Raw genomic sequence first — 22,672 nt, 5'->3', positions numbered from 1 at the left:
CCATTCTTTCAATGGTGAGAGAATCATATGCAGTGACAGTAGACGACATGTCCGTAATCGTTGGCAGGTCCTTCAGTCCGGACCAGATGTCAGCATCAGCAGTCGCTCCAGACTGCCCTGCATCACCGCCAGCGGGTGCGCTCGGAATTCTGAGCCTTTTCCTCGCACCCCCAATTGCGGGAGACTGTGAAGGAGGAGCTGTTGACCGATCAAGTTCCGCTTGACTTGATAATTTTCTCACCAGCAGGTCTTTGAACCCCTGCAGACTTGTGTCTGCCGGAAAGAGAGATACAACGTAGGTTTTAAATCTAGGATCGAGCACGGTGGCCAAAATGTAGTGCTCTGATTTCAACAGATTGACCACCCGTGAATCCTGGTTAAGCGAATGAAGGGCTCCATCCACAAGTCCCACATGCCTAGCGGAATCGCTCTGTCTTAGCTCCTCCTTCAATGTCTCCAGCTTCTTCTGCAAAAGCCTGATGACGGGAATGACCTGACTCAGGCTGGCAGTGTCTGAACTGACTTCACGTGTGGCAAGTTCAAAAGGTTGCAGAACCTTGCACAACGTTGAAATCATTCTCCACTGCGCTTGAGACAGGTGCATTCCACCTCCTATATCGTGGTCAGATGTATAGGCTTGAATGGCCTTTTGCTGCTCCTCCATCCTCTGAAGCATATAGAGGGTTGAATTCCACCTCGTTTCCACTTCTTGCTTCAGATGATGGCAGGGCAGGTTCAGGCGTTTTTGGTGTTGCTCCAGTCTTCTGTACGTGGTGCCTGTACGCCGAAAGTGTCCCGCAATTCTTGTGGCCACCGACAGCATCTCTTGCACGCCCCTGTCGTTTTTTAAATAATTCTGCACCACCAAATTCAAGGTATGTGCAAAACATGGGACGTGCTGGAATTTGCCCAGATATAATGCACGCACAATATTGCTGGCGTTGTCCGATGCCACAAATCCACAGGAGAGTCCAATTGGGGTAAGCCATTCTGTGATGATCTTCCTCAGTTGCCGTAAGAGGTTTTCATCTGTGTGCGTATTCTGGAAAGCGGTGATACAAAGCGTAGCCTGCCTAGGAAAGAGTTGGCGTTTGCGAGATGCTGCTACTGGTGCCGCCGCTGCTGTTCTTGCGGCGGGAGTCAATACATCTACCCAGTGGGCTGTCACAGTCATATAGTCCTGAGTCTGCCCTGCTCCACTTGTCCACATGTCCGTGGTTAAGTGGACATTGGGTACAACTGCATTTTTTAGGACACTGGTGAGTCTTTTTCTGAGGTCTGTGTACATTTTCGGTATCGCCTGCCTAGAGAAATGGAACCTAGATAGTATTTGGTACCGGGGACACAGTACCTCAATCAAGTCTATAGTTGGCTCTGAAGTAATGATGGATACCGGAACCACGTTTCTCACTGCCCAGGATGCCAAGGCCTCAGTTATCCGCTTTGCAGCAGGATGACTGCTGTGATATTTCATCTTCCTCGCAAAGGACTGTTGGACAGTCAATTGCTTGGTGGAAGTAGTAAAAGTGGTCTTACGACTTCCCCTCTGGGATGACCATCGACTCCCAGCAGCAACAACAGCAGCGCCAGCAGCAGTAGGCGTTACACTCAAGGATGCATCGGAGGAATCCCAGGCAGGAGAGAACTCGTCAGAATTGCCAGTGACATGGCCTGCAGGACTATTGGCATTCCTGGGGAAGGAGGAAATTGACACTGAGGGAGTTGGTGGGGTGGTTTGCGTGAGCTTGGTTACAAGAGGAAGGGATTTACTGGTCAGTGGACTGCTTCCGCTGTCGCCCAAAGTTTTTGAACTTGTCACTGACTTATGATGAATGCGCTGCAGGTGACGTATAAGGGAGGATGTTCCGAGGTGGTTAACGTCCTTACCCCTACTTATTACAGCTTGACAAAGGCAACACACGGCTTGACACCTGTTGTCCGCATTTCTGTTGAAATACTTCCACACCGAAGAGCTGATTTTTTTGGTATTTTCACCAGGCATGTCAATGGCCATATTCCTCCCACGGACAACAGGTGTCTCGCCGGGTGCCTGACTTAAACAAACCACCTCACCATCAGAATCCTCCTTGTCAATTTCCTCCCCAGCGCCAGCAACACCCATATTCTCCTCATCCTGGTGTACTTCAACACTGACATCTTCAATCTGACTATCAGGAACTGGACTGCGGGTGCTCCTTCCAGCACTTGCAGGGGGCGTGCAAATGGTGGAAGGTGCATGCTCTTCACGTCCAGTGTTGGGAAGGTCAGGCATCGCAACCGACACAATTGGACTCTCCTTGTGGATTTGTGATTTTGAAGAACGCACAGTTCTTTGCTGTGCTTTTGCCAGCTTAAGTCTTTTCATTTTTCTAGCGAGAGGCTGAGTGCTTCCATCCTCATGTGAAGCTGAACCACTAGCCATGAAGATAGGCCAGGGCCTCAGCCGTTCCTTGCCACTCCGTGTGGTAAATGGCATATTGGCAAGTTTACGCTTCTCCTCCGACGATTTTTATTTAGATTTTTGAGTCATTTTTTTACTGATCTTTTGTGTTTTGGATTTTACATGCTCTGTACTATGACATTGGGCATCGGCCTTGGCAGACGACGTTGATGGAATTTCATCGTCTCGGCCATGACTAGTGGCAGCAGCTTCAGCACGAGGTGGAAGTGGATCTTGATCTTTCCCTATTTTTGGAACCTCAACATTTTTGTTCTCCATATTTTAATAGGCACAACTAAAAGGCACCTCAGGTAAACAATGGAGATGGATGGATACTAGTATACTTATGGATGACGAGTGACTGACGACACAGAGGTAGCTACAGCCGTGGACTACCGTACTGCGTCTGCTAGTATAGAGATGATAATTAATGATATAAAAAATATATATATATAACTACTGTAGGTATATATAATATAATGACGGACCTGGTGGACACTGTCAGCAGACTGCTAAACTACTAGTATGAAGAAGATAGAAAAAAACTTCCACCACAGGTAGGTAGGTATACAATTATGGACGAGCACTGACGACACAGAGATAGCCACAGCCGTGGCCTACCGTACTGCGTCTGCTAGTATAGAGATGATAATTAATGATATAAAAAAAATATATATATAACTACTGTAGGTATATATAATATAATGACGGACCTGGTGGACACTGTCAGCAGACTGCTAAACTACTAGTATGAAGAAGATAGAAAAAAAAACCCACCACAGTTAGGTATACAATTATGGACGAGTGACGACACAGAGGTAGGTACAGCCGTGGACTACCGTACTGCGTCTGCTAGTATAGATAATATACTAAATATATTACTACTGTAGGTATATAATATAATGACGGACCTGGTGGACACTGTCAGCAGACTCCTAAACTACTAGTATGAAGAAGATAGAAAAAAAAACCCCACCACAGGTAGGTATACAATTATGGACGAGCACTGACGACACAGAGGTAGGTACAGCCGTGGACTACCGTACTGCATCTGCTAGTATAGATAATATAATAAATATATTACTACTGTAGGTATATAATATAATGACGGACCTGGTGGACACTGTCAGCAGACTGCTAAACTACTAGTATGAAGAAGATAAAAAAAAAACCCCACCACAGGTAGGTAGGTATACAATTATGGACGAGCACTGACGACACAGAGATAGCCACAGCCGTGGACTACCGTACTGCGTCTGCTAGTATAGATAATATAATAAATATATTACTACTGTAGGTATATAATATAATGATGGACCTGGTGGACACTGTCAGTAGACTCCTAAACTACTAGTATGAAGAAGATAGAAAAAAAAAAAACCACCACAGGTAGGTAGGTATACAATTATGGACGAGCACTGACGACACAGAGATAGCCACAGCCGTGGACTACCGTACTGCGTCTGCTAATATAGAGATGATAAAGATGAAAAAAAAAATATAACACTACTGCAGGTAAATATTTATATAATATATGTATGACGGACCTGCTGGACACTGTCAGCAGAATGCATTTATAGAATAAAAAAAAAACACCACAGGAGTGTTTAACTTTTTCAGGCAGACAATATACTGGTGGTCACACTGGCAGCAAAAGTGTGCACTGTACTCCTGCTATAACTGCTCCCCAGTCTCCCCCACAATTAAGCTGTGTGAGCAGTGAGCACTCAGCACAGTCAGATATACATAGATGATATATCATGCAGCACACTGAGGCTGAGCACAGATATGGTATGTGTATCGTTTTTTTTCAGGCAGAGAACGGATTATAAATAATAAAACTGGTGGTCACTATCAGCAAAACTCTGCACTACTGAGTACTCCTGACAAGTTCAACTGCTCCCCAAATTAGTAGTAAATCAAATGTCACTCGTCTCTATCTTCTAATCTAAACGGAGAGGACGCCAGCCACGTCCTCTCCCTATCAATCTCAATGCACGTGTGAAAATGGCGGCGACGCGCGGCTCCTTAAATAGAATCCAAGTCTCGTGAGAATCCGACAGCGGGATGATGACGTTCGGGCGCGCTCGGGTTAACCGAGCAAGGCGAGAGGATCCGAGTCTGCTCGGACCCGAGCAAAAAAGGGTGAAGTTCGGGCGGGTTCGGATTCCGAGGAACCGAACCCGCTCATCTCTTATGGCCACCCAGCATGACGCCTCCCTTCTTGACCATGCTGTAATTGCAGTCGCACTGCAGTTCAGCGTGATCATAAAAAATGGTGTAGCCTCCTGCTGGTGCAGACTGTATGTGCGCGCAGGAAGCCGCCACCATTTTTGTGATCACAGCGGCTGAATGTGATGTCATACAGCTGCTGTGACCACGCCCCCTGTGTCTCCTCCATTGCAGACCCCATTTTGAAGCCTTGCCCCCGCACCGCTCCATCCCTGACTTGGAAATGGAGTGTTGCTGACCCCCCTCTCCCCCCCTGCCCCGATTGACAGGCAGAGGCGATCGCATTCTCTGCGGGGTGCCGCAGAAAATGCAGGCACATGCGTATGCTCTTAGCAATTTTTGCAGTTGGATCACTTATTGTGATTGCAATCCAACCTGAATCAGGCCCTATTACCTATCACAATGCGCTGCGGGCAGTACAAAATTGGTTTAATATAGGAGAAAAACCCCCAGACCTGTGCTCCTTAACTGTACCTGGTGGCTAGTGGAGCGGCTGCCCAGTAATCAGTGTCCACGCCAGTGCGCACACGGTCCACCCCCTACGGCCACGCTCCCCTTCATCAGCGGCCTCGTGATCCGGAAGGGCGGTGTGTGTGTGACTGACCTTAGGAAGAAACCGGAGCCTCCGCTGCAGTGACCCAGCAACCAGGGCACGGGAGTATACAGCGCCGCTGGGAGTGATGAAGCTGCAGTAAAGATGTCTATTAGACCTAGCCTGCTGCAGCCCTTGTAGATTCTCATAAAACAAGTTCTTCTTTTCTTGTCAAAATGAATAGCTAAGAATTGGCTTCCTGAGGCAGGCCCCTGTTAAGTGGCCTGCTACTGAAGGCACCAACTACAAACTGAGCTCCCTGTTCATGGAAGCGGGGTTATAGAGGAGGATGCGCTGAGCATCTTGGGAACAGTCAAAAGCTTTGAGTCGGTTGGTGCCTCAGATCAAGATCCTACTCTACACCCCAATGTGAATCCTTGTGGAGTCCTGTGTACCCCACAGAAGAAATTAATGTGTCACACCCATTGGCAGCAACCTTAGAATAGCTGCTGATGGGCACAATTGAGAAAGGAAGGGGGGGGGGGGACATTTGAATCCAGCACATAGATGCAATTCAAATATGTAATTTGTACCTTCCTATTTTAAAATATAATGGATGAACTTCACCCTGTGAGAACAATCTTCATGATCAAGAGATCTCATATGCAAAATAAGTATGAGTTGGGATAGGGCTGGGGAGGGTGGCTGCTCGGGCAGCCCCTCCCCCATCAAGTTAAGGAGATTCAACTGAGGAAGCACAAGGGAACTCTCGTCTGGGGACAACAACTGCAGGGAGACCACATCTTTTCAGATGAACATGGGAGGGCGGAAGGCTGCCTAATACTGAAGCACCATCAAATATCAAACCATATGCAACAACTAGTACAAGCATTCCTGGGGGAAGGTCTGCAGCAGACGGATTTGCATACGGTGATGTCATCCAAGCAGTGGGCCAAAGTTGGCTGGAACCCTCATCTGCATATGAAAAGAGAAAAGGGGCATGCAGGGCATGGCGGCCTTTTGCGGTGCTTGGATGACCCCTAGTTCGCATTAAACACCCCCACCCTCCTTTGGTGTGGGGCTCATGTTGGCTATGCCCCAGCCCCTGAAGCATTCAAGCTGATTTCTTGCAGCAGCTGGGCACTGTAACAGCTCCTGAGCTGCTCTGTAAGGCAACTAAAAGGGTGTGGGCCCTGCAGCACTACCTGTAGTTCGCATTGTGCGTTGGAAGGCACAAAGTAAGCAGACGGGAGAAGTCAGGATAGTGCGCAAGGGCATAGAAGGGAGTGGCTCCAGAAAAGAGAAGTGGAAACAGACAGCAAACTAGGCTGGAGAGAGACCTGAGACAAAGAGATCTGAATTATACGAGAGCCGACCAGGGGAAACACAAATTATGCAATCAAGTTTCCCACATTTGGGGAAATCACAGGAGCAGCACACCCAGAGTGCAATGGGTGAGCCTTGCCCTGGGAGAAGCACCTTCATGATCATAGTATCTCACCTGGCAGGTAAGTAGGAGTTGGGCTAGAGCTGGGGAGGGTCACTGCTCGGGCACCCCCCTGTCAAGTGAAGGAGATCCAACTGAGGCAGCACAAGGGAACTCTCGAAAGAAGAACAAGGCTAGAGGAATATATGAGACAAAGAAATCTGACTTTTACCAGAGCTGACCAGAGGAAAACACAAACACAGTCCCCCACTACCACAAAAAATGCAGGCGAGTTTCCCACATTTGGGGAAATCACAGGGGTCAGCATACCCAGAATGCAATGAATGAACCTCACCCTGGGTGAACAATCTTCATGACCATGGTGTCTCCTATGCAAAATAAGTATGATTTGGGATAGGGCTGGGAGGGCCGCTGCTCAGGCACATCTCTGTCAAGTAAAGGAGATTCAACTGAGGCAGCACAAGGGAACTCTCATCTGGGGACAACAACTGCAGGGAGAACACATATTTTCAGATGAACATGGGAGGGCAGAAGGCTGCCTAATACTGAAGCACCCCCAAACAACAAACCAAATGCAACAACTAGTGCAAGCATTCCTGGGGGAAGTTCTGCAGAAGACGGATTTGCATACGGTGATGTCATCCAAGCAGTGGGCCAAAGTTGGCTGGAACCCTCATCTGCATATGAAAAGAGAAAAGGGGTATGCAGGGCATGGCTGCCTTTTGCGGCGCTTGGATGACCCTTAGTTCGCATTAAACACCCCCACCCTCCTTCGGTGTGGGGCTCATGTTGGCCATGCCCCATCCCCTGAAGCATTCAAGCTGATTTCTTGCAGCAGCTTGGCACTGTATCAGCTCCAGAGCTGCTCTGTAAGGCAAGTAAAAGGGTGTGGGCCCTGCAGCACTACCTGTAGTTTGCATTGTGCATTGGAAGGCACAAAGTAAGCAGACAGGCGGAGAAGTCAGGATAGTGCACAAGGGTATAAAAGCGAGTTTCCCACATTTGGGAAAATCACAGGGGTCAGCATACCCAGAATGCAATGAATGAACCTCACCCTGGGAGAACAATCTTCATGACCATGGTATCTCCTATGCAAAATAAGTATGATTTGGGATAGGGCTGGGGAGGGCCGCTGCTCAGGCACATCTCTGTCAAGTAAAGGAGATTCAACTGAGGCAGCACAAGGGAACTCTCATCTGGGGACAACAACTGCAGGGAGAACACATATTTTCAGATAAAAATCTTGGTCATGCTCTGGTTTCTCTTCAGAACGAACAAATCTTTCGCCTTTTATTAAAGATTTCCGTGGAGAGGAGCAAAACCGAGTTTTATCTCAATTTTTGCATGCCCCATCTTTTTGGGGTTTCTTTTATCGGTTTAAAGATAGAATGAGTGTGCTTTAATGTAAGCTCATTTGCATAGAAATGACAGTAAATGTTTGTTTCTTTTCAAACAGAACTTTCTTGACCATGCTACTTGCTTGAAAGATCTGGGAGCACATGGAATACAGTACAAACCATGCTTATAGCAAGGAGAAGCCAGGTGAGAAATCTGCTTACTTTCAAGTTGGGCGCTCACTTTGATCTGAATGAGGACTGCTGGCACAGCATTTAGGCGACAGGTGGAATCTTGGTCATGCTCTGGTTTCTCTTCAGAACGAACAAATCTTTCGCCTTTTATTAAAGATTTCTGTGGAGAGGAGCAAAACTGAGTTTTATCTCAATTTTTGCATGCCCCATATTATTGGTGTTTCTTTTATCAGTTTCTTGTTAGCTTTAATGTAAGTTTATTTGCATAACAATGACTATAAATGTCTGTTTCTTTTCAAGCAGAACTTTCTTGACCATTCTAATTGCTTGAAAGATCTGGGAGCACATGGAAAAGAGTACAAACCATGCTTATAGCAAGGGGAAGCCTGGTGAGAAATCTGCTTTCTTTCTTTCAAATTGGGTGCTCACTTTGCGCTGAATGAGGACTGCTGGCATGGCACTCAGGCGACAGGTGGAATCTTAGTCATACTCTGGTTTCTCTTCAAAACGAACAGATCTTTCGCCTTTTACTAAAGATTTCCGTGGAGAGGAGCAAAACTGAGTTTTATCTCAATTTTTGCATGCTCCGTCTTATTGGGGTTTCTTTTATCGGTTTAAAGATAGAACGAGTGTGCTTTAATGTAAGCTCATTTGCATAGAAATGACAGTAAATGTTTGTTTCTTTTCAAACAGAACTTTCTTGACTATACTAAATGCTTGAAAGATCTGGGAGCACATGGAAAAGAGTACAAACCATGTTTATAGCAAGGGGAAGCCTGGTGAGAAATCTGCTTTCTTTCTTTCAAATTGGGTGCTCACTTTGAGCTGAATGAGGACTGCTGGCATGGCACTCAGGCGACAGGTGGAATCTTGGTCATGTTCTGGTTTCTCTTCAGAACGAACAAATCTTTCGCCTTTTACTAAAGATTTCCGTGGAGAGGAGCAAAACTGAGTTTTATCTCAATTTTTGCATGCCCCATCTTATTGGGATTTTATTTTATCGGTTTAAAGATAGAACGAGTGTGCTTTAATGTAAGCTCATTTGCATAGAAATGACAGTAAATGTTTGTTTCTTTTCAAACAGAACTTTCTTGACCACACTAATTGCTTGAAAGATCTGGGAGCACATGGAAAAGAGTACAAACCATGTTTATAGCAAGGGGAAGCCTGGTGAGAAATCTGCTTTCTTTCATTCAAATTGGGTGCTCACTTTCAGCTGAATGAGAACTGCTGGCATGGCACTCAGGCGACAGGTGGAATCTTGGTCATGCTCTGGTTTCTCTTCAGAACTAACAAATATTTCGCCTTTTATTAAAGATTTCCGTGGAGAGGAGCAAAACTGAGTTTTATCTCAATTTTTGCATGCCCCATATTATTGGGGTTTCTTTTATCAGTTTAAAGACAGAACGAGTGTGCTTTCTTGTTAGCTTTAATGTAAGTTTATTTGCATAACAATGACAGTAAATGTTGTTTCTTTTCAAACAGAACTTTCTTGACCATGCTACTTGCTTAAAGGTCTGGGAGCACATGGAAAACAGTACAAACCATGCAGTATCACAAGAGCCTTTATTTGATCTTTCATGAAGATAGAGCAGAATTGAGGACACGTCAACAATTTCTGCCGAAGGTGGTTCATCTTTCCACATGGTGCCTTTGGCCACTGACACCTTCGTTGAGTCAAAGTCTCTGGCTGTGGTCAGAACTTTGAAAATGTATGTCACCAGAACGGTTCAGATTAGGAAAACAGAGGCTCTGTTTGTCCTGTATGCTCCCAACAGGATTTGGTGTCCTGCTTCCATGCAGACCATTATGCGCTGGATCTGTGGTAAGATTCAGCATGCTCGTTCCACGGCAGGATTGCCGTTACTGAAGTAGGTGAAGACCCATTCTACTAGAAAGGTGGGTTCATCCTTGGCAGCTGGTCGGGGAGTCTCGGCATTGCAACTTTGCCGAGCAGCTATTTAGTAAACACTTTTGCTAAGTTTTACAAGTTTGATACCTTGGCTGATGATAACCTTAAGTTGGGTCATTCGGTGCTGCAGAGTCGTACGCACTCTCCCACCCGTTCAAGGGCTTTGGTATAACCCCATGGTTCTTAATGTGACCCCAGCATCCTCTAGGTCGTATGAGAAAATAGGATTTTAATACCTACCGGTAAATCCTTTTCTCTTAGTCTGTAGAGGATGCTGGGCACCCGTCCCAGTCCATACTGTGTCTGCAGTTATTACTTGTGGTTATACACATGTTGTGTTATGGTTCTGGTCAGCTTTTTGCTGCAATTGTTCATGCCGTTGGCTTGTGTTCTGTTGAATACCACGTTCTGCGGCATGTTTAAGGTGTGAGCTGGTAAGATGCTCACCTTAGTTTAACAATAAATCCTTTCCTCGAAATGTCCGTCTCCCTGGGCACAGTTCCTATAACTGGAGTCTGGAGGAGGGGCATAGAGGGAGGAGCCAGTTCACACCCTTTGAAAGTCTTAAAGTGCCCATGTCTCTTGCGGATCCCGTCTATACCCCATGGTTCTTAATGTGATCCCAGCATCCTCTACGGACTAAGAGAAAAGAATGCCCTTGCGCACTATCCTGACTTCTCCTCCCGTCTGCTTACTTTGTGCCTTCCAACGCACAATGCGAACTACAGGTGGTGCTGCAGGGCCCACACCCTTTTACTTGCCTTACAGAACAGCTCTGGAGCTGTTACAGTGCCCAGCTGCTGCAAGAAATCAGCTTGAATGCTTCAGGGGATGGGGCATGGCCAACATGAGCCCCACACCAAAGGAGGGTGGGGGTGTTTAATGTGAACTAGGGGTCATCCAAGCACTGCAAAAGGCCGCCATGCCCTGCATGCCCCTTTTCTCTTTTCATATGCAGATGAGGGTTCCAGTCAACTTTGGCCCACTGCTTGGATAACATCACCGTATGCAAATCCGACTGCTGCAGACCTTCCCCCAGGAATGCTTGTACTAGTTGTTGCATATGGTGCTTCAGTATTAGGCAGCCTTCCGCCCTCCCATGTTCATCTGAAAAGATGTGGTCTCCCTGCAGTTGTTGTCCCCAGACGAGAGTTCCCTTGTGCTTCCTCAGTTGAATCTCCTTAACTTGACGGGGGAGGTGCTGCCCGAGCAGCCCTCCCCAGCCCTATCCCAACTCATATTTATTTTGCATATGAGATCTCTTGATCATGAAGATTGTTCTCACAGGGTGAGGTTCATCCATTATATTTTAAAATAGGAAGGTACGAATTACATATTTGAATTGCATCTATGTGCTGGATTCAAATGTCCCCCCCCCCCTTCCTTTCTCAATTGTGCCCGTCAGCAGCTATTCTAAGGTTGCTGCCAATGGGTGTGACACATTAATTTCTTCTGTGGGGTACACTGGACTCCACAAGGATTCACATTGGGGTGTAGAGTAGGATCTTGATCTGAGGCACCAACCGGCTCAAAGCTTTTGACTGTTCCCAAGAAGCTCAGTGCATTCTCCTCTATAACCCCGCTTCCATGAACAGGGAGCTCAGTTTGTAGTTGGTGCCTTCAGTAGCAGGCCAATTAACAGGGGCCTGCCTCAGGCAGCCTATTCTTAGCTATTAATTTTGACAAGAAAAGAAGAACTTGTTTTATGAGAATCTACAAGGGCTGCAGCAGGCTAGGTCTAATAGACATCTTTACTGCAGCTTCATCACTCCCAGCGGCGCTGTATACTCCCGTGCCCTGGTTGCTGGGTCACTGCAGCGGAGGCTCCGGTTTCATCCTAAGGTCAGTCACACACACACCACCCTTCCGGATCACGAGGCCGCTGCTGAAGGGGAGCGAGGCCGTAGGGGGTGGGCCGTGTGCGCACTGCGGTGGACACTGATTACTGGGCAGCCGCTCCACTAGCCACCAGGTACAGTTAAGGAGCACAGGTCTGGGGGTTTTTCTCCTATATTAACCCAATTTTGTACTGCCCGCAGCGCATTGTGATAGGTAATAGGGCCTGATTCAGGTTGGATTGCAATCACAATAAGCGATCCAACTGCAAAAATTGCTAAGAGCATACGCATGTGCCTGCATTTTCTGCGGCACCCCGCAGAGAATGTGATCGCCTCTGCCTGTCAATCGGGGCGGGGAAGGGGGGGAGAGGTGGGTCAGCAACACTCCATTTCCAAGTCAGGGATGGAGCGGTGCGGGGGCAAGGCTTCAAAATGGGGTCTGCAACGGAGGAGACACAGGGGGCGTGGTCACAGCGACTGTATGACATCACATTCAGCCGCTGTGATCACAAAAATGGTGGCGGCTTCCTGCGCGCACATACAGTCTGCACCAGCAGGAGCCTACACCATTTTTTATGATCACGCTGAACTGCAGTGCGACTGCAATTACAGCATGGTCAAGAAGGGAGGCGTCATGCTGGGTGGCCATGCCCTGTCACTTTGCAGGAGCCAGCACCGCTCACACACTAGTCCCCGGGTGCAGCCCCCAACCCCCGGGACACCCGGAGCAACAAAATGTAGATTCAGGCCACCAGGCCACGCCCCTACCTATGAAACCATGCCTCCTTTTTACCATTGCACTGCTTATCTGCGCGCACTGCATTACAATCTCCCTCGCCACCTCTCTGGGTGTCACCAGTGATAGTGACACCTCTGCCATGCTTGTAGCAGCTGGTCCTAAGATCTACGCCTCAAACCCTGAGTGTTTGCCCTTGTGACTTGTTGATCATCATAGCGAAGCAGATGCTTACAGAAAACTGCAGGGGCTTAGATTGAAAATAAAAAAATTGATAGGGTATAAGGTAGAGAGGAGCGGGTTCGGTTCTCCGAGAACCGAATTCCCCACGAACTCCACGTGGTTTACACTGGTCCGAGGCAGGCTCGGTTGTTCCCGCCTGACTCGGAAAACCTGAACAAGGGAAAATGTCATCATCCCGCTGTCGGATTCTCGCGAGATTCGGATTCCATATAAAGAGCTGCGCGTTGCTGCCATTTTTACTCGTGCATTGAAGAGAGAGCGGAGAGGACGTGGCTATGTTCTCTCAGTGGAAATCTCAATATCAGTGCTCAGTATCAGTGGTTACTTATTGCTGCTCAGTAATACTAGTAGTGTGTCTCTCCTGCTCAGTGTCAGTTCTCAGTAGTATCCTCATCAGTGCTCAGTATCACTGTTCATTGTCTTGTGCTGCATTGTGTTGCTCAGCATAATACAGTACATTACTAATAGTCCAGTGCTGCATCTTGCTGCTCAGTGTCAGTTCTAGTATCCTCATCAGTGCTCACTATCACTGCTCATTGCATTGTGGTGTTCTGTATACTACAATAACATAGTAATATAGTAACATAGTTTTTGAGGTTGAATAGAGGCAAATTGCCCATCGTGTTCAACCTGTTTTAAGTTGTGATGATTCTACATACTTGCTGAATAATGTTTTATGACTAGTTAGCTACTATAACTCATGTTACCCCCGGATTAACCATGTTGATATTTTAAGTATTATAACCTTGGATAGCTTTTTCATTCAGAAATGTATCCATTCCTTTTTTAAATCCAATTACAGAGTCCGCCATTACCACCTTCCCTGGCAGGGAATTCCACATCCTGATTGCCCTAACAGTGAAGAAACCTTTCCTCCATTGCGTTCTGAACTTTCCTCCAGTCGCAGCGAGTGACCACGTGTTCTTTTAATAAATAATTCCTCTGATAACTCTTTGTTATGTATCTTTACATATTTGAAGATATTAATAATATCTCCTCTTAGGCACCTCTTTTCTAGTGTATAAATATTCAGCCTAGTAAGTCTTTCCTTATAGTCCAGTACTTTAAGGCCTTTAATCAATTTAGTCTTCAGGATCTCTGACACTTCCATGAGCAGCAGAGTAGTGCAATGGAAGCATGCTGGGCCCATAACCCAGAGGTCGATTGATCGAAACTATCCTCTGCTATGTGCATTTTTTTTTTTATAATTAAAGTAATCAAAAACTGGGATTGATATTTTGGCACTTTTATTTTTACTTAAAGTACAATAACTTTTATCATTTTAATTTGTTTTAATAGTATATTGACAGCATTGTTTTCTTTAAAAAATCCACTTAATTTTCTTTACCCTATTACTGAAATGGTAATTGACAAAAACAAACTACATTGTCACCAGAAGAGCAATGCAAAATGTACAAGTGATATATGAAAATCATCTTCCATCTTGAATTTCAATGATGCATTGGGACAACAATTTGTGAGAAACATCTTCACCCATAAAGAAAGATTTTCTTAATTCCTTACCTGTGTGCTGATTAGATATCACCTTGTTTTCACATTAAACAGACTTCCCCATGAGGAAGCAGCAAGGATGCAGTGACGTTTCCTGGTGTCAACCTGTATTATTTCAGTAGACATTGAAATGAGGATGCATCTTTGATGCCTTTCCAATGAAGCAAGTTTAATTCAGTAATAGGTGAAAAACCATTCCTACAAAGGTGTTAATCAGAGACTTGGCTTTGTGGACACTTTTCAGAGAGCAAATTTGTTAGCATAAACATAAAATCAGAAAATGAAGAGCTGTTTAATCACTCAATTGGACTTTTCTGCCAGCATAATTTTTTTTCTCTGCAACTCACTGCTAAATTGTGCTTCCTAGCTGTTTTTTTATAAAATCACTTAATCAAATCTAACTCTGATTACATCAGAGAAGGCCAGGTACCCTACACCATAAGGGGGGTTTTTGAAATTTTGACTTGTCTACTTAAAGATCACCAAAATCTGATTACAAGGTCAATTACATCCCTGGGTGGGATTGAACCACCAACCTTTTGGTTAATAGCCAAACATGCTAACCGATTGCGCCACAGAGACACATTGCACAAGTCAATACTGACAAAGGCTAATAAGCATTCATCTAGAACGTTTCCTAGAAAAACTTTAAAAAGTCAATAATCTGGAGAATTTTTGTAAGAAACACATTGGTACTTTCCCATGATGAGTGAGTGCTTCAGGATTTCTTGCACTTACATGGGCTATTAACCAAAAGGTTGGTGGTTCAATCCCACCCAGGGATGTAATTGACCTTGTCATCAGATTTTGGTGATCTTTAAGTAGACAAGTCAAAATTTCAAACCCCCTCTTATGGTGTAGGGTACCTGGCCTTCTCTGACGTAATCAGAGTTAGATTTAATTAAGTGATTTTATAAAAAACAGCTAGGAAGCACAATTTAGCAGTGGGTTGCAGAGAAAAAAATAACATTTTAAACCTACCGGTAATTTTTTTCTCTCGTAGTCCGTAGAGGATGATGGGGACTCCGTAAGGACCATGGGGGATAGACGGGCCCCGCAGCAGACATGGGCACTTTAAGAAAGACTTTAGATCTGGGTGTGCACTGGCTCCTCCCTCTATGCCCCTCCTCCATACCTCAGTTAGAGAAACTGTGCCCAGAGGAGACGGACAGTACGAGGAAAGGATTTTTGTTAATCCAAGGTCAAGATTCATACCAGCCACACCAATCACACCGTATAACTTGTGATATACTACCCAGTTAACAGTATGAAAACAACATAGCATCAGTCCAAGACCGATGAAAACTAACATATAACCCTTATGTAAGCAATAACTATATACAAGTCTTGCAGAAGTAGACCGCACTTGGGACGGGCACCCAGCATCCTCTACGGACTACGAGAAAAAGATTTACCGGTAGGTTTAAAATCTTATTTTCTCTTACGTCCTAGAGGATGCTGGGGACTCCGTAAGGACCATGGGGATTATACCAAAGCTCCCAAACGGGCAGGAGAGTGCGGATGACTTTGCAGCACCGATTGAGCAAACAGGAGGTCCTCCTCAGCCAGGGTATCAAACTTATAGAACTTTGCAAAGGTGTTTGAACCAACTTTGACCCACTGCTTGGATGACATCACCATATGCAAATCCATCTGCGGCAGGCCTTCCCCCAGGAATGCTTGCACTAGTTGTTGCATTTGGTTTGTTGTTTGGGGGTGCTTCAGTATTAGGCAGCCTTCTGCCCTCCCATGTTCATCTGAAAATATGTGTTCTCCCTGCAGTTGTTGTCCCCAGATGAGAGTTCCCTTGTGCTGCCTCAGTTGAATCTCCTTTACTTGACAGAGATGTGCCTGAGCAGCGGCCCTCCCCAGCCCTATCCCAAATCATACTTATTTTGCATAGGAGATACCATGGTCATGAAGATTGTTCTCCCAGGGTTAGGTTAATTCATTGCATTCTGGGTATGCTGACCCCTGTGATTTCCCCAAATGTGGGAAACTCAACTGCATTATTTGTGGTAGTGGGGGACTGTGTTTGTGCTTTCCTCTGGTCAGCTCTGGTAAAAGTCAGATTTCTTTGTCTCAGATCTTCCTCTAGCCTTGTTCTTCTTTCGAGAGTTCCCTTGTGCTGCCTCAGTTGGATCTCCTTCACTTGACAGGGGGGTGCCCGAGCAGCGACCCTCCCCAGCTCTAGCCCAACTCCTACTTACCTGCCAGGTGAGATACTATGATCATGAAGATGCTTCTCCCAGGGCAAGGCTCACCCATTGCACTCTGGGTGTGCTGCCCCTGCGATTTCCCCAAATGTGGGAAACTTGACTGCATAATTTGTGTTTCCCCTGGTCGGCTCTCATATAATTCAGATCTCTTTGTCTCAGGTCTCTCTCCAGCCTAGTTTGCTGTCTGTTTCCACTTCTTTTTTCTTGAGCCCCTCCCTTCTATACCCTTGTGCACTATCCTGACTTCTCCCGTCTGCTTACTTTGTGCCTTCCAACGCACAATACAAACTACAGGTAGTGCTGCAGGGCCCACACCCTTTTACTTGCTTTACAGAGCAGCTCTGGAGCTGTTACAGTGCCCAGCTGCTGCAAGAAATCAGCTTGAATGCTTCAGGGGCTGGGGCATAGCCAACATGAGCCCCACACCGAAGGAGGGTGGAGGTGTTTAATGCGAACTAGGGGTCATCCAAGCGCCGCAAAAGGCCGCCATGCCCTGCACACCCCTTTATTCTTTTCATATGCAGACGAGGGTTGAAGCCAACTTTGACCCACTGCTTGGATGACATCACCATATTCAAATCCATCTGCTGCAGGCCTTCCCCCAGGAATGCTTGCACTAGTTGTTGCATTTGGTTTGTTGTTTGGGGGTGCTTCAGTATTAGGCAGCCTTCTGCCCTCCCATGTTCATCTGAAAATATGTGTTCTCCCTGCAGTTGTTGTCCCCAGATGAGAGTTCCCTTGTGCTGCCTCAGTTGAATCTCCTTTACTTGACAGAGATGTGCCTGAGCAGCGGCCCTCCCCAGCCCTATCCCAAATCATACTTATTTTGCATAGGAGATACCATGGTCATGAAGATTGTTCTCCCAGGGTTAGGTTCATTCTTTGCATTCTGGGTATGCTGACCCCTGTGATTTCCCCAAATGTGGGAAACTCAACTGCATTATTTGTGGTAGTGGGGGACTGTGTTTGTGCTTTCCTCTGGTCAGCTCTGGTAAATGTCAGATTTCTTTGTCTCAGATCTTCCTCTAGCCTTGTTCTTCTTTCGAGAGTTCCCTTGTGCTGCCTCAGTTGGATCTCCTTCACTTGACAGGGGGGTGCCCGAGCAGCGACCCTCCCCAGCTCTAGCCCAACTCCTACTTACCTGCCAGGTGAGATACTATGATCATGAAGATGCTTCTCCCAGGGCAAGGCTCACCCATTGCACTCTGGGTGTGCTGCCCCTGCGATTTCCCCAAATGTGGGAAACTTGACTGCATAATTTGTGTTTCCCCTGGTCGGCTCTCATATAATTCAGATCTCTTTGTCTCAGGTCTCTCTCCAGCCTAGTTTGCTGTCTGTTTCCACTTCTTTTTTCTTGAGCCCCTCCCTTCTATACCCTTGTGCACTATCCTGACTTCTCCCATCTGCTTACTTTGTGCCTTCCAACGCACAATGCAAACTACAGGTAGTGCTGCAGGGCCCACACCCTTTTACTTGCTTTACAGAGCAGCTCTGGAGCTGTTACAGTGCCCAGCTGCTGCAAGAAATCAGCTTGAATGCTTCAGGGGCTGGGGCATAGCCAACATGAGCCCCACACCGAAGGAGGGTGGAGGTGTTTAATGCGAACTAGGGGTCATCCAAGCGCCGCAAAAGGCCGCCATGCCCTGCACACCCCTTTTTTCTTTTCATATGCAGACGAGGGTTGAAGCCAACTTTGACCCACTGCTTGGATGACATCACCATATGCAAATCCATCTGCTGCAGGCCTTCCCCCAGGAATGCTTGCACTAGTAGTTGCATTTGGTTCGTTGTTTGGGGGTGCTTCAGTTTTAGGCAGCCTTCTGCCCTCCCATGTTCATCTGAAAATATGTGTTCTCCCTGCAGTTGTTGTCCCCAGATGAGAGTTCCCTTGTGCTGCCTCAGTTGAATCTCCTTTACTTGACAGAGATGTGCCTGAGCAGCGGCCCTCCCCAGCCCTATCCCAAATCATACTTATTTTGCATAGGAGATACCTTGGTCATGAAGATTGTTCTCCCAGGGTGAGGTTCATTCATTGCATTCTGGGTATGCTGACCCCTGTGATTTCCCCAAATGTGGGAAACTCGACTGCATTATTTGTGGTAGTGGGGGACTGTGTTTGTGCTTTCCTCTGGTCAGCTCTGGTAAAAGTCAGATTTCTTTGTCTCAGATCTTCCTCTAGCCTTGTTCTTCTTTCGAGAGTTCCCTTGTGCTGCCTCAGTTGGATCTCCTTCACTTGACAGGGGGTGCCCAAGCAGCAATCCTCCACAGCTCTAGCCCAACTCCTACTTACCTGCCAGGTGAGATACTATGATCTTCACTGTTAGGGCAATCAGGATGTGGAATTCCCTGCCAGGGAAGGTGGTAATGGCGGACTCTGTAATTGGATTTAAAAAAGGAATGGATACATTTCTGAATGAAAAAGCTATCCAAGGTTATAATACTTAAAATATCAACATGGTTAATCCGGGGGTAACATGAGTTGTAGTAGTTAACTAGTCATAAAACATTATTCAGCAAGTATGTAGAATCATCACAACTTAAAACAGGTTGAACACGATGGGCAATTTGCCTCTTTTCAACCTCAAAAACTATATTACTATATGTTACTATATTACTATGTTACTGTAGTATACAGAACACCACAATGTAATGAGCAGTGATAGTGAGCACTGATGAGGATACTAGAACTGACACTGAGCAGCAAGATGCAGCACTGGACTATTAGTAATGTACTGTAGTATGCTGAGCACCACAATGCAGCACAAGACAATGAGCAGTGATACTGAGCACTGATGAGGATACTACTGAGAACTGACACTGAGCAGGAGAGACACACTAATAGTATTACTGTGCAGCAATAAGTAACCACTGATACTGAGCACTGATATTGAGATTTCCACTGAGAGAACATAGCCACGTCCTCTCCGCTCCCTCTTCAATGCACGAGTAAAAATGGCGGCAACGCGCAGCTCTTTATATGAAATCCGAATCTCGCGAGAATCCGACAGCGGGATGATGACATTTTCCCTTGTTCAGGTTTTCCGAGTCAGGCGGGAACAACCGAGCCTGCCTCGGACCAGTGTAAACCACGTGGAGTTCGTGGGGAATTCGGTTCTCGGAGAACCGAACCCGCTCCTCTCTACCTTATACCCATATATTTTTTTATTTTCAATCTAAGCCCCTGCAGTTTTCTGTAAGCATCTGCTTCGCTATGATGATCAACAAGTCACAAGGGCAAACACTCAGGGCTTGAGGCGTAGATCTTAGGACCAGCTGCTACAAGCATGGCAGAGGTGTCACTATCACTGGTGACACCCAGAGAGGTGGCGAAGGAGATTGTAATGCAGTGCGCGCAGATAAGCAGCGCAATGGTAAAAAGGAGGCATGGTTTCATAGGTAGGGGCGTGGCCTGGTGGCCTGAATCTACATTTTGTTGCTCCGGGTGTCCCGGGGGTTGGGGGCTGCACCCGGGGACTAGTGTGTGAGCGGTGCTGGCTCCTGCACAGTGACAGGACATGGCCACCCAGCATGACGCCTCCCTTCTTGACCAATCTGTAATTGCAGTCGCACTGCAGTTCAGCGTGATCATAAAAAATGGTGTAGCCTCCTGCTGGTGCAGACTGTATGTGCGCGCAGGAAGCCGCCACCATTTTTGTGATCACAGCGGCTGAATGTGATGTCATACAGCCGCTGTGACCACGCCCCCTGTGTCTCCTCCGTTGCAGACCCCATTTTGAAGCCTTGCCCCCGCACCGCTCCATCCCTGACTTGGAAATGGAGTGTTGCTGACCCCCCTCTCCCCCCCTGCCCCGATTGACAGGCAGAGGCGATCGCATTCTCTGCGGGGTGCCGCAGAAAATGCAGGCACATGCGTATGCTCTTAGCAATTTTTGCAGTTGGATCGCTTACTGTGATTGCAATCCAACCTGAATCAGGCCCTATTACCTATCACAATGCGCTGCGGGCAGTACAAAATTGGTTTAATATGGGAGAAAAAACCCCAGACCTGTGCTCCTTAACTGTACCTGGTGGCTCGTGGAGCGGCAGCCCAGTAATCAGTGTCCACGCCAGTGCGCACACGGTCCACCCCCTACGGCCACGCTCCCCTTCATCAGCGGCCTCGTGATCCGGAAGGGCGGTGCGTGTGTGACTGACCTTAGGAAGAAACCGGAGCCTCCGCTGCAGTGACCCAGCAACCAGGGCACGGGAGTATACAGCGCCGCTGGGAGTGATGAAGCTGCAGTAAAGATGTCTATTAGACCTAGCCTGCTGCAGCCCTTGTAGATTCTCATAAAAAAAGTTCTTATTTTCTTGTCAAAATTAATAGCTAAGAATAGGCTGCCTGAGGCAGGCCCCTGTTAAGTGGCCTGCTACTGAAGGCACCAACTACAAACTGAGCTCCCTGTTCATGGAAGCGGGGTTATAGAGGAGAATGCGCTGAGCATCTTGGGAACAGTCAAAAGCTTTGAGCCGGTTGGTGCCTCAGATCAAGATCCTACTCTACACCCCAATGTGAATCCTTGTGGAGTCCAGTGTACCCCACAGAAGAAATTAATGTGTCACACCCATTGGCAGCAACCTTAGAATAGCTGCTGACGGGCACAATTGAGAAAGGAAGGGGGGGGGGGACATTTGAATCCAGCACATAGATGCAATTCAAATATGTAATTTGAACCTTCCTATTTTAAAATATAATGGATGAACTTCACCCTGTGATAACAATCTTCATGATATAGAGATCTCATATGCAAAATAAGTATGAGTTGGGATAGGGCTGGGGAGGGTGGCTGCTCGGGCAAGCCCCTCCCCCGTCAAGTTAAGGAGATTCAACTGAGGAAGCACAAGGGAACTCTCGTCTGGGGACAACAACTGCAGGGAGACCACATTTTTTCAGATGAACATGGGAGGGCGGAAGGCTGCCTAATACTGAAGCACCATCAAATATCAAACCATATGCAATAACTAGTACAAGCATTCCTGGGGGAAGGTCTGCAGGAGACGAATTTGCATACGGTGATGTCATCCAAGCAGTGGGCCAAAGTTGGCTGGAACCCTCATCTGCATATGAAAAGAGAAAAGGGTTATGCAGGGCATGGCGGCCTTTTGCGGCGCTTGGATGACCCCTAGTTCGCATTAAACACCTCCACCCTCCTTCGGTGTGGGGCTCATGTTGGCTATGCCCCAGCCCCTGAAGCATTCAAGCTGATTTCTTGCAGCAGCTGGGCACTGTAACAGCTCCAGAGCTGCTCTGTAAGGCAAATAAAAGGGTGTGGGCCCTGCAGCACTACCTGTAGTTCGCATTGTGCGTTGGAAGGCACAAAGTAAGCAGACGGGAGAAGTCAGGATAGTGCGCAAGGGCATAGAAGGGAGCGGCTCAAGAAAAGAGAAGTGGAAACAGACAGCAAACTCGGCTGGAGAGAGACCTGAGACAAAGAGATCTGAATTATACGAGAGCCGACCAGGGGAAACACAAATTATGCAGTCAAGTTTCCCATATTTGGGGAAATCGCAGGGGCAGCACACCCAGAGTGCAATGGTTGAGCCTTGCCCTGGGAGAAGCACCTTCAAGATCATAGTATCTCACCTGGCAGGTAAGTAGGAGTTGGGCTAGAGCTGGGGAGGGTCGCTGCTCGGGCACCCCCCTGTCAAGTGAAGGAGATCCAACTGAGGCAGCACAATGGAACTCTCGAAAGAAGAACAAGGCTAGAGGAAGATCTGAGACAAAGAAATCTGACTTTTACCAGAGCTGACCAGCGGAAAACACAAACACAGTCCCCAACTACCACAAATAATGCAGGCGAGTTTCCCACATTTGGGTAAATCACAGGGGTCAGCATACCCAGAATGCAATGAATGAACCTCACCCTGGGTGAACAATTTTCATGACCATGGTGTCTCCTATGCAAAATAAGTATGATTTGGGATAGGGCTGGGGAGGGCCGCTGCTCAGGCACATCTCTGTCAAGTAAAGGAGATTCAACTGAGGCAGCACAAGGGAACTCTCATATGGGGACAACAACTGCAGGGAGAAC

The 22,672-nt window shown here is 46.9% G+C and overlaps 12 non-coding genes and 3 pseudogenes across 12 annotated transcripts; 10 read left to right on the top strand and 5 right to left on the bottom strand.

The window, feature by feature from the left end:
* Positions 1-6,557: 6,557 nt before the first annotated feature.
* LOC134988051 (U1 spliceosomal RNA) lies at positions 6,558-6,720 on the bottom strand. Its single transcript, XR_010193584.1, has one exon. It is a non-coding gene; the product is annotated as a U1 spliceosomal RNA (small nuclear RNA).
* Positions 6,721-6,872: 152 nt separating this feature from the next.
* LOC134987981 (U1 spliceosomal RNA) lies at positions 6,873-7,036 on the bottom strand. Its single transcript, XR_010193521.1, has one exon. It is a non-coding gene; the product is annotated as a U1 spliceosomal RNA (small nuclear RNA).
* A 592-nt stretch (positions 7,037-7,628) lies between these two features.
* On the bottom strand, positions 7,629-7,756 carry LOC134988068 (U1 spliceosomal RNA; annotated as a pseudogene).
* A 144-nt stretch (positions 7,757-7,900) lies between these two features.
* Positions 7,901-8,016, top strand: LOC134988082 (U5 spliceosomal RNA). The gene has a single exon (XR_010193610.1). It is a non-coding gene; the product is annotated as a U5 spliceosomal RNA (small nuclear RNA).
* Positions 8,017-8,286: 270 nt separating this feature from the next.
* Positions 8,287-8,402, top strand: LOC134988089 (U5 spliceosomal RNA). The gene has a single exon (XR_010193617.1). It is a non-coding gene; the product is annotated as a U5 spliceosomal RNA (small nuclear RNA).
* A 264-nt stretch (positions 8,403-8,666) lies between these two features.
* Positions 8,667-8,782, top strand: LOC134988077 (U5 spliceosomal RNA). The gene has a single exon (XR_010193606.1). It is a non-coding gene; the product is annotated as a U5 spliceosomal RNA (small nuclear RNA).
* Positions 8,783-9,056: 274 nt separating this feature from the next.
* LOC134988079 (U5 spliceosomal RNA) lies at positions 9,057-9,172 on the top strand. The gene has a single exon (XR_010193608.1). It is a non-coding gene; the product is annotated as a U5 spliceosomal RNA (small nuclear RNA).
* A 275-nt stretch (positions 9,173-9,447) lies between these two features.
* Positions 9,448-9,563, top strand: LOC134988092 (U5 spliceosomal RNA). The gene has a single exon (XR_010193620.1). It is a non-coding gene; the product is annotated as a U5 spliceosomal RNA (small nuclear RNA).
* A 6,744-nt stretch (positions 9,564-16,307) lies between these two features.
* Positions 16,308-16,471, top strand: LOC134988014 (U1 spliceosomal RNA). The gene has a single exon (XR_010193553.1). It is a non-coding gene; the product is annotated as a U1 spliceosomal RNA (small nuclear RNA).
* Positions 16,472-16,623: 152 nt separating this feature from the next.
* LOC134988022 (U1 spliceosomal RNA) lies at positions 16,624-16,765 on the top strand (annotated as a pseudogene).
* Positions 16,766-17,457: 692 nt separating this feature from the next.
* On the top strand, positions 17,458-17,621 carry LOC134988102 (U1 spliceosomal RNA). The gene has a single exon (XR_010193629.1). It is a non-coding gene; the product is annotated as a U1 spliceosomal RNA (small nuclear RNA).
* A 152-nt stretch (positions 17,622-17,773) lies between these two features.
* LOC134988020 (U1 spliceosomal RNA) lies at positions 17,774-17,915 on the top strand (annotated as a pseudogene).
* A 692-nt stretch (positions 17,916-18,607) lies between these two features.
* Positions 18,608-18,771, top strand: LOC134988103 (U1 spliceosomal RNA). Its single transcript, XR_010193630.1, has one exon. It is a non-coding gene; the product is annotated as a U1 spliceosomal RNA (small nuclear RNA).
* A 3,305-nt stretch (positions 18,772-22,076) lies between these two features.
* LOC134988059 (U1 spliceosomal RNA) lies at positions 22,077-22,239 on the bottom strand. Its single transcript, XR_010193591.1, has one exon. It is a non-coding gene; the product is annotated as a U1 spliceosomal RNA (small nuclear RNA).
* Positions 22,240-22,391: 152 nt separating this feature from the next.
* Positions 22,392-22,555, bottom strand: LOC134987991 (U1 spliceosomal RNA). Its single transcript, XR_010193530.1, has one exon. It is a non-coding gene; the product is annotated as a U1 spliceosomal RNA (small nuclear RNA).
* Positions 22,556-22,672: the final 117 nt, after the last annotated feature.

This window comes from Pseudophryne corroboree, unplaced genomic scaffold (genome assembly GCF_028390025.1).
Source record: "Pseudophryne corroboree isolate aPseCor3 unplaced genomic scaffold, aPseCor3.hap2 scaffold_1023, whole genome shotgun sequence".
Classification (NCBI taxonomy): Eukaryota; Metazoa; Chordata; class Amphibia; order Anura; family Myobatrachidae; genus Pseudophryne; species Pseudophryne corroboree.
This window is presented reverse-complemented; position numbering and strand designations above follow the sequence as displayed.